Source organism: Dipteris shenzhenensis, chromosome 21 (assembly GCF_047967505.1).
Source record: "Dipteris shenzhenensis isolate YYH24624 ecotype China chromosome 21, Dip_SZ_1.0, whole genome shotgun sequence".
Classification (NCBI taxonomy): domain Eukaryota; kingdom Viridiplantae; phylum Streptophyta; class Polypodiopsida; order Gleicheniales; family Dipteridaceae; genus Dipteris; species Dipteris shenzhenensis.
In genome coordinates this window covers 43809927-43820907 of record NC_141616.1, presented here as the reverse complement: position 1 = coordinate 43820907, position 10981 = coordinate 43809927, and the positions used below count along the sequence as shown (strand labels likewise).

The 10981-nt window shown below is 44.7% G+C and overlaps 1 pseudogene; it reads left to right on the top strand.

The window, feature by feature from the left end:
• The first annotated feature begins 4409 nt into the window (after positions 1 to 4409).
• Positions 4410 to 9903, top strand: LOC147888903 (callose synthase 11 pseudogene; annotated as a pseudogene).
• The last annotated feature ends 1078 nt before the right edge of the window (positions 9904 to 10981 follow it).

Genomic DNA, 10981 nt, shown 5'->3' with positions numbered 1-10981 from the left:
AATTTTCTCTTATCATCTTCTCTCATGCCACATAATTTGACCATTGCTTGTTGCTGTTTCTCAACATCTAAGTAGACATTGCTGAAAGCATTCATCTCAAAGGTTTGCAAACCGGATTTCTTTTAACTCTGCCAAGTCATTGTTCCCCTTACGTAATGGTACCCTCCAAGCATTTCTCTTGTACGTTGGTTTGTTTCTCGCTGCGCATGCCTCATAGGCCAAGGTGTGTGTAGTGGCACCGTAAACTTCTTATACTTTTCCAAAATAGTAGACTTGAAAATTTTAAAAACCGATGTGTAAGCTTCATGACTTACACTAGCAGTATCACAAGCTGCAAGCATCTCCTTTGTATCTAGAATCTCCTTGAAGTCCTTCATCACCTCTTCATCAACTTGCACATGTAGAAATTTGTGTCTTGGGTCCCTTAGTATCCTAATGAATTGGCTATAGCATATGAATAATCAATATGATCCCCGTCTGTGCTTCCCATCACATCTTCCATGAAGTTCCTAAAGAAGAACACAAACAAAACTTAGCACAAATAGTCTAGGACAAAAGAGTATAATTTCATTCGAACATTGGATAACCAACCTTTTAGCCTAAATTCTCCTCTTTCTAGTACCACCAGTGGGTGCCAATGCATCCATGTTATGTAAGTATCTTCTTTTCCTATCCTTGAATCCCAAAGGTGTTCCTTTCATCTTTTGCACTCATTCTTCTACCGTCTCTCGTTCCTTCTCTACACCTCATTGAACTTGGCTGTACATAGATCTTTCCAAGACTTTTTTGGTTTGAGCTAGATTACATAGTAACGAGTCTTGCAATTTTTGTCGCTCCAAGTCCGATGCTTTGGCTTTATCATGAAGATCCTTGTTCTACCTTTGAAGCTCCTGCATAGAGTTATGCATTGCAACAATGGTGCTATTTCCTAAATGTGCTAGTTGCTCTACTTGGGCTATGTGCACCTCGCTTGCTTGCATAGCCATTGTGTGAGCATTGTTCAACCGATTGCAATAACCAAGCAACCTAGCATGTCCATTTCCAACAAATTAAACTAGCTCATGCATTGTATGAAAAGGAGGGCTCTTTTAGGTGGCAGGATTTAAAGGATACAAGGACCCTTCTGATGCTTCTTTCCTTGCAAACGAAGACTGTGGATCTTGGAAGCTCCCCTTAATCCCAGGCTACGTGTGCTTGCATATTCATCCTACAACTCTAAGTGGACTTTGTACTTGTTGGAGACGTCCGCGAATGGTTCCATGAGTAAAGGAGTGTAGAGAAGGCACAGAGAAGGAGCAGGTGGGAAGAAGCAGGTATGAAGGAGCAGCACATAGGCAGGGGGAGATCAAGGAGGAGGAGGGACGACCAACATATGAAGAGGAGGGATGGAGGGAGTGGCCAGCAGGCATGTGTGGAGGGGGAGGAGGAGCAAGTGTGGAGGAGGAGGGAGGGGGGAGGGAGGAGCAGGAGGGAGGGAGAAGTAGGCGTGGAGGAGGAGGCAATGGGAAGGGAGGAGTAGGAGGGAGAGGGGAGGTAGGAAAAGGAGGAGGAGGGAAGGGGGAGGAGGGAGTGAGGAGGAGGAGGGGGATGAAGGGAGGGAGGGAGGAGAGAGAAGGAGGGAGGGAATTCAAAATTTGAATTTGGAAGCTCCCACCTAGGAGTAAGAGTGGTGTAAGAGGTGGGGTCACTTGTGGGCTTAACCCACCTCGGTGAGAGGGGGCTAGGAATTTTTGGGCCCTACCGTGTCCCTTTGATTAGGACTAATCCATTCTTTATGAGGCCTTTTTGAGATCCCATTTCTCCCCTAATGACAAAATTGTAAATATTGTAGAATTTATGAAAAGATCTTTGCACTAGCATAAATTACACATTTTCAAATTCTTCCATTCTCAGGTGAATCTGGATATGAATATCGCCAATTATCGATGTTTTAAGACCACCATGCACTAGTTCCCTTAGTTTGGCTTCCAGTTTTTCAATTGGCTTTGTCTTTGAACAAAACATGAAAAGTTTATGGAGCGTGCCCACGAATGTGTGTGCAGAATTTTAGCACAGCATTGGAGGTCCCTTAAACCACATCTAAGATTCTCAATTAGGTGTGTCCTTTGGTTGAAGAGAAGCTCACGTAGTGTACTTTTGAATGACTACTTGGCTGCATGTGTGTAGAATAAATTTTTGATGTTTTTGAATAAATTGTCATGTCCTAGACTCTTCAGGATGCATATTTCACATGCAACATAGCATTTGTAATGCTTTAATGGTCTCATTCCAAATATTTATTCCATATGTTTTTAATCTCATGTTCAAGATTGGAATGTGTACTACAACTTGAAGAAAAAGTTTATCAAATTCCATTGAGCAATGCATAAGTTATGGGTTTGGCAAGATACACATATGCAAGAAATGCCATGAACTTCACCAAAAATGGCTACACCGAAGCATGAGCGAAGCATACATTGACCCACTAGATCCATTTACTATTCCCTTCATTAATGGCATCCTAGACCATGCCGCAAGACATAAGATCTACTTGTTCATGGACGGTCACAATGGGTACAATCTTAGAGGATATGAAAGTCTCTATTAGATGTTACATTAAATTTTATAATTTTTATTTTTTGGTGCTTCTAAAAACTTATAAAATTATCTTACTTTTTCCTTTTAATCTCCTTTTTGGAGGGATTTTTAAAAAACTTTTATCTTAAAGTACTCCAATACTACGTATAAAATGAACTTGGAGAGTGTCCTTTCCAAAAATACTTATAAAAATGAATTTGGAGAGTTCACCAATCCAAAATTAATGAAATGCATGTTAATTGAGAAAGATTTTCAAGGAGTAGATATGTTTTGTTTGATGACAAATGACTAAAATTTATGAAGTGGTGACATGACACATCACTAAGTTTACAACCTTTTAATTACTAGTCTAGCTAATACTTGTCGGGCAGGTGTGTCTGGTTTTTCACTCGATTACATTATAACAAAGCAGCCACAAAACTAAGGGAGGCTATATGGATTTGAGCTCAAAATTGCTCTTCCCTGAGGAGTAAGCCATCATTGATAAGCTAGACTAATCAAGCATGGTCAGCGAGTGAAAATACAAGATCTATATCAATATTTATGGAAATGCAAGATGCTAGATGATGAAAGCACTTACAATTGGGACTGTGTTGTTAGTATTGGAGAGTAGCATGCAATTCTTACTAACAAGACTACCTCTGACCATGACACATTTGATGAATTTGGTGATGTGGGTATGATTTCACCCCTTAAACCTCTCTCTCTCTCTCTCTCTCTCTCTCTCTCTCTCTCTCTCTCTCTTTTTGGAAATCCCATCTATCTAAAATTGAAGATTAACCATCTACAGATCAAGTATTGTTTCTCGTAACCAAGATTGAGTGTGTTACCATCTTTTGTTGGGTGTGATCCTCCTATAGTTTGAACATATGAGCAAAATACACTACCAGCTATCTTAGATGAATCCAAAGAAATGTGCATTTAGCAACTGCTTCTAGGGATTGTTGAAATGTGCATTTAGTAACTGCTTCTAGGCTGCCTACCGTAAAGAAAGAAAGTTATTTTAATGTCTTCAAGAGGCTAAAAAATCCCAGGGCAATATGGAGTAGGGAAGGGCCATGGGGAGGCAGGCCCTTCAGGGGAGGAAGCCGGTCGGATTTCGAAATTTGACTCTAGATCGAGAATTAAAATCTGGTTGGATTCCGATCCGGAAGGGTCGATTGTCATGAAGGCTAGCGAGGAAGTGTGGTGTCACGCTACGTGGATTCCAACCGTCAATTTTAGGATTCCGTGTGGTCGGATTTTGGGGACCACGTTCCGGGACTCTTTGGCACGGTGGGGATTAGATCTCCGCGACCTTGACGGAAATGGCATGAAAGAAATTATTTGTTTGGGTTATACCATGCGTGGGTGACAAGCATGAAATTTGAAAGGCGGAACTGGAACTTTGGATGTGACAAGTGACAAGGAATAACTTTTGCTTGATTGCTGTTGAGAAAGAGAACGGACAAAAGCAAGATACGCTACACTCACTTTGCTGTAAGCGGCAGCAAAGTCAATTGGCTTCTTTCACGCTCGTCACGTTACAAACTAAAATTCATGTTAGACATTAAGACATTATGATCAACCGCATGATCATAAGACAATAGCGATGGAGATATCCGTCTTTCCCATGCTCTGTGTCTCGATTGCATTGCAGCTCAAGCTGCCCGTGGCTATGGCGATGGAGACATCAGCGATGGTAGCTTCAGCCTAATTCTCATGAATGGTTGGGCTTGAGGCAAGGGCCGTGCTTAATTTGGCTATCGCCAAAAGCAACTGAAATCTCGGCTTCTCCATATTTTCTTTCCGTCTCGATTGCATTGCAGCTGCTCAAGCCCGTGCAGGCAGCTATGGCGGAGATCACTATCTACGATCGTCCGGCGGAATCGAAAGTGTTCAATATAATTCCTTTGCACCATTACAATCTCGCAAGCAGCAGCAGCGAGGACTTCCCTGAGGTGCGAGCTTGGATGGAAGCTCTGAAATCGTTTGGCAATGATCGGCAGATCCGCATGGACCTGATGGACTGGCTAGGCTTCTGGTTCGGCTTTCAGCAAGGCAACGTCGAGAACCAGCGCGAGCATGTCGTCCTCCTCCTCGCCAACTATCAGATGCAGGGCCACCGGCCAATTCCTCCCGAGCAACTCCTTGGCAAGAAGCTGCTGAAGAACTACAAGAAATGGTGCTCCTTCCTCGCGCTCCCTAGCTCCCTCACTCGCCCCGACATTCTCCCTTACTGTTGCCTCTACCTTCTCATCTGGGGCGAGGCTGCCAACCTTCGCTTCATGCCCGAATGTCTCTGCTACATCTTCCACCACATGGCCGGGCAACTCAATCTGGAGAAATCTGATCATACTGTTCCTCAGGAGTTTAACTCGTTCCTGCATGATGTTGTGGAGGTTATCTACGGCACCGTGAGGACAGAGGCAGAAGAATGCAACAATGGCAAATCTCCTCACTCGGCGTGGCGGAATTACGATGACATGAACGAGTACTTCTGGTCCAAGCGCTGCTTAATGCAGCTCCACTGGCCGCCTGACAAGCATGACAAGTATATCCTGGAGATACCTTCAACGAAGGAGGATGAGAAGGAGAATAAGAAGAAGCAGACACTACGCCATCGCCAGAAGTACAAGCTGGGCAAGACGGGCTTCGTGGAGCAGCGTTCCTTCTGGAACATCTTTCGCAGCTTCCCTCACCTTTGGATCTTGCTTATCCTCATGATTCAAGCCATGGTGATCGTTGCTTTCAGCGGCAATGGCCTTCCATGGGATGTGCTCTTGGACCGAGATGTTCAAGCCAGGTTGCTGAGCATCTTCATCACCTGGGCAGCTCTGCGGGTGCTGGAAGCAGCAGCGGATGCAGTGATGCAATTCGACTTGATCACCATGGAGACGAAGCTCATCCTTGTCCGGATGGCGCTCAAGCTCATAGTGGCGCTGGCCTGGACGGCCATCTTTTCCCTGTTGCTAGCGAGTGTTCTGAACCAGCGAGTCCAAGATGGCGGTGGCGCATGGTCGCCAGAAGCGGAAATGAAGCTGCTTCAATTCTTGGAAACCGCAGGAGTGTTCATCTTGCCGGAGCTGCTGGCCATCGTTCTGTTTTTCCTCCCTTGGATCAGGATCCTCATAGAGAAGTCCGAGTCGCCAATCGTTCACGCCCTCACATGGTGGTTCCAGCCGCGACTCTTTGTGGGTCGCGGCCTGCGCGAAGGCATCGTCGATACCACCAAATACACCCTCTTTTGGGTGGCCGTTCTCGTTGCCAAGTTCTCGTTCAGCTATTTCCTGCAGATAAGGCCCTTGGTTGAGCCGACACTTCATATCCTTCGACTCAACGTGACCAATACTTTATGGCACGAGTTCTTCAGCAATCACAACAGATTCGTAGTGGCTCTGATTTGGGCTCCGGTCGTCCTAATCTACTTGATGGACATGCAAATCTGGTTCTCAGTCTTCCAATCCATAGTGGGGGCAATGGTCGGACTCTTCGCTCACATCGGAGAAATCCGAAATGTACAACAGTTAAAGTTCAGATTCCCATTCTTTGCGAGCGCTCTCACATTCAATTTGCTGCCAGAGCTCGCATTGCATCCGCCGGAGTCCAATTGGTTTGGGAAGTGCAAGGACATGCTCAGGAGGATACAGCTCAGGTATGGATTAGGAAGGCCTTACAAAACATTTGCACCAGAAGATTTACAGACTCAAAGATTTGCAAACCTCTGGAATGAGGTCATAGCATTCTTCAGGAAGGAAGATCTGGTGAGCAATGATGAAGTAGAGCTGTTGGAAATTCCTGCACGGCCATACTGGCCGAACCTTGCGGTCGCTCAATGGCCTTCCTTGCTCTTGTCCAACGAGCTTCAGATTGTCTTGGGTGTAACCCGAAACTGGCAAGGCAATGACCAAAGGCTGCACAGAACGATTTGCAAGAATGAGTACAGAAGGTGTGCTGTGAAGGAGTGCTATGAAAGTCTAAGACATCTGCTTCTTGGGATCATCAGGGTCGACGAGCACCGTGCAATTGTGGAAAATGCGTTCAAGGAGATCGATGAAAGTGTACAGCGTGGACGCTTCACTTCGACATACAAGGTGGAGGAGCTGGCAAAGGTGCATAGCAGCGTCTCGGTTTTGGTAGAGAGACTGCTGACGAAACCAGCTGCGGGAACTAGAGTGCATAGAGTGGTGGCTGCCCTGCAGAACTTGTATGATGTGTTTGTGAGAGACCTGCCGAAGAAGAAGCGTAGTTTGGAGGAGCTGAGACAAGCTGGTTTGGCTCTACATGAACGCCCCGACCATATTGGCGGCGGCAGCAGCAGCAGCAGCAGCAATGTGAGACTGTTGTTTGTGGATGCTGTCCAGTTGCCTGATCCAAAAGACGAGCGTTTCTTCCGCAGTTTGAGGAGGCTCAGAACCACTCTCGACACCAAAGATGGCCTGAATCAGGTTCCACGGAACTTGGAAGCCAAGCGCCGCATTGCTTTCTTCAGTAATTCGCTCTTCATGGATATGCCTCATGCCCCTTCTGTGGAGAAGATGCTTTCTTTCAGTGTCCTTACGCCTTACTACAACGAGGATGTGTTGTATAGTAAAGATGAATTGCAAAAGCCGAATGAGGATGGCATAACGATCCTCTACTACCTTCAGAAAATCTTCCCGGATGAGTGGAACCATTTCCTTGAGCGGATGGAGGTGCATGAGATGGAGCATCCTGAACAAATGCTATGGGCTGATCAAGACAAGGAAACGCAACTCCGGTTGTGGGCTTCCTATAGGGGCCAGACATTGAGCCGCACTGTTCGGGGCATGATGTATTACCATTTTGCTCTTAACAGACTTGAAGGCCTTGATGATGACAAGGAACTACATCAAGCTGGAGCCTCTGTACCGATGGAGAGTTTCACAACCGGCCCAGTACTGTTGCCCACTGGCCACCGTAGCAGCGACCTGGATAAAGTATCGCCTCTCAGTCACAAGCCCAGAGCTCTCTTGAAATTCACATACGTGGTTGCATGCCAGATCTATGGAACTCAGAAGGCAAACAAGGATCCGAGAGCTCTGGACATCTTGTATCTGATGAAGACGTATCCAGCTATGCGGGTTGCTTATGTGGATGAGAAATCCGATGGCACGTATTATTCTGTCTTGGTAAAATTTGATCAAAACCTGGGGCGAGAGGTGGAGATCTATCGAATAAAGCTTCCTGGCCCTCTCAAGCTTGGAGAAGGCAAGCCTGAGAATCAAAACCATGCCCTCATCTTCACAAGGGGAGACGCAGTGCAAACCATTGATATGAACCAAGACAACTATTACGAGGAGGCTCTCAAAGTTCGGAATCTGCTTCAAGAGTTCACCAAAAAGTACGGATTGAGGAGGCCGCAGATACTCGGGGTTCGAGAGCATGTCTTTACTGGTTCTGTCTCTTCTCTGGCTTCGTTCATGTCTGCCCAAGAGACCACTTTTGTCACCTTGGGCCAGAGAGTGCTTGCAAATCCACTCAAGATCAGAATGCACTATGGGCACCCGGATATTTTTGACAGAGTCTGGTTCTTATCGAGGGGAGGGATCAGCAAAGCCTCCAGGGTCATCAACATCAGCGAAGACATCTATGCAGGATTCAACTGTACTCTGAGAGGAGGCAATGTCACTCACCATGAATATATTGAAGTAGGGAAAGGCAAGGATGTTGGGTTGAATCAGATCTCTCTCTTTGAGGCCAAAGTTGCTAGTGGCAATGGTGAACAGATGTTGAGCAGAGACGTCTATAGGCTTGGACATCGCCTGGATTTCTTCCGCATGCTCTCCTTCTACTATACTAGTGTGGGTTTCTACATCAGTAATTTGTTAGTCATCTTAAGCGTATATGCATTCCTTTGGGGGCGTGTATATCTTGGCCTCAGCGGAATCGAAAAGTCCATCAAAGCAAGTCTCAGTAATAAGGCCCTCGCAGCGTCTCTCAATCAGCAGTTCCTTGTGCAACTCGGATTGTTCACTGCTTTGCCCATGATCGTTGAGAATTCTCTTGATCGAGGCTTCACCGCTTCAATGTGGAATTTCTTAACCATGCAGTTGCAACTCTGTTCTATCTTTTTTACCTTCTCAATGGGAACGAAAGGTCATTACTTTGGCAGAACCCTGCTCCATGGGGGTGCCAAATACCGAGCTACTGGCCGTGGATTTGTAGTCAAACATGAGAAGTTTGCTGTAAACTACCGGCAATATGCCAGAAGCCATTTCGTGAAAGGAGTCGAGCTGATAATTTTGCTGATCATATACGAGGCCTACGGGGGTATTGCCACAAGCACCGCGGTCTACATCCTGCTAACATTTTCGAGCTGGTTCCTGGCGCTGTCCTGGATAATGGCACCCTTCCTGTTCAATCCCTCTGGGTTTGATTGGTTACTCACAGTGTATGACTATGAAGACTTCCAGAACTGGTTGTGGTACAAGAGGGACGTTTTGGGGACGGCAGAGCAGAGCTGGGAGACATGGTGGAACGAGGAAATCGATCATTTAAGAACCACAGGCTTCTGGGGGAAAGCCTTGGAAATATTTATCAGCTTGCGATTTTTCCTCATCCAATATGGCATGGTTTACAGGCTCAACATCGCTGCCCACAACAAAAGCATTCTCGTGTACCTTCTTTCTTGGATCTACATCATAGTGGCCATTGTGGTGTATATCATGATAATCCGAGCTGGAGAGAGATATGCAGCCAACAAGCATGTCTATTACAGAGCGATCCAATGTTTTGTCACGATTTTCATTATTCTAGTGATCACGCTACTGATTGAATTGACGGATTTCCAGGCTGTAGATTTCTTTCTGAGCTTGTTAGCCTTCCTGCCGACTGGATGGGGACTAGTCTGCATTGCTGCAGTGCTGAAACATCCTTTACTGCATCGCACCCGGGTGTGGCCTGTCGTGGTTGCAGTTGCTCGAATCTATGAGGTAGCCATTGCAATCGTGGTGATGATCCCCCTGGCAATACTTTCATGGCTTCCTGGATTCCAAGCAATGCAGACCCGTATACTTTTCAATCTGGCCTTCAGCAGAGGTCTCCAAATTTCTCGAATTCTTTCAGGAAAGAAGTGAATGGATATACCAGGTATGCTTAGCTTACACCACGATTTGGTTTTGTGCCTCCATAATAATTAGCCTTCTTGCTGTTTCCCTAATGCAAAGCAGGCGTGCATTTTACACATTTCAAAAGTACTCTAATAAGCTGTAGTCACCTTGTATCCGCTTTCTCTACCCTCTCTTTCTCTTCTCTCTCTCTGTCTCTCATATGAAATTTGCCAAATTTAGCGCCTCATTTGTAATTATATTGAAATAAGAAATATGTAAGAACTAATATTGCTCAAGACATAATTGGAATATATAAGTGGTAATGATGTGGAGTTGTAATTGCATGCGTGAAAAATTAGTTAAATTATTTAGTGAGATTCATGCAATTGTAAGAGTTAGTAAATAAAGAAGACTTTATTTATGTCTTACAACAAAATTGATGCCATTGAAATACATATTCGTTGGCTGGAAAGATGATACCTTCATATAATGTTTTTATTTTTTAAGAAATAATATTTCTTTTGATGATCTCGGGTCTGTTTGAAGGTCATTGTATCCCTTGTTTGAGCACGTCGTTTGAAAATCTTGTATATACTTTCCTTTGAGCGTGTTTGCCTTGCTTCTGGACTCTGTTGTTGTTAGGATTTCGAAGATGAAGTGTTGATCAAAAGGCTTGTACCTATACACATCCACAACCATTTTTTTTGGCGGGTTAGTCTTGCGAGTGCGATCCTTCCTGGTAGATCGGTTGTTTATCCAATGTGCTTTTTGTTTGTATCTATGCAGTGGATGTAGTATTTGACTTGCCTCGTCTTTTTTTTCGCTTTGTTTTTGTTCGACCTTCATTTCGATTGTCTCGACATGTGCATGGAATCAATTACAAAGTATTTAGTACAATGTTAGATGTATACAATATTGGGTAGGTGAGATGGATCGGAGGCATGACATGTTACCTTCGTTATTATCGTCATTGTTGCTGTTGTCCTTGCTGGTGTGTGAAATGTTCTTCTTTGGCTTGCTGAATTTTTTTAATTGACCCGTAGATTTCATCTTTTAGTTTGGGTTTAAAACTATTGCTGTTATTTTTTCTATTGTAATCGATGGGTCAATGTAGTTGTGGCCGTATGCATGGTGGAACTCTTCTAAGATGTCACTTGCTATTCTTTTGTCTATTCACACAGCAATGCATCGATGCTAATGTTGTACTCGAAGTGTAGCATCTGGATGTAGTATGTAGATATTCCGTTTGATACTATATCGAGTAGTACCCATGCATCTCGTTTGGACATCTGTGTATTTGTTTCGCGCTTAACTCCATCAAGATGTGCTTCATGAATCTTGACTCTTGTTACATG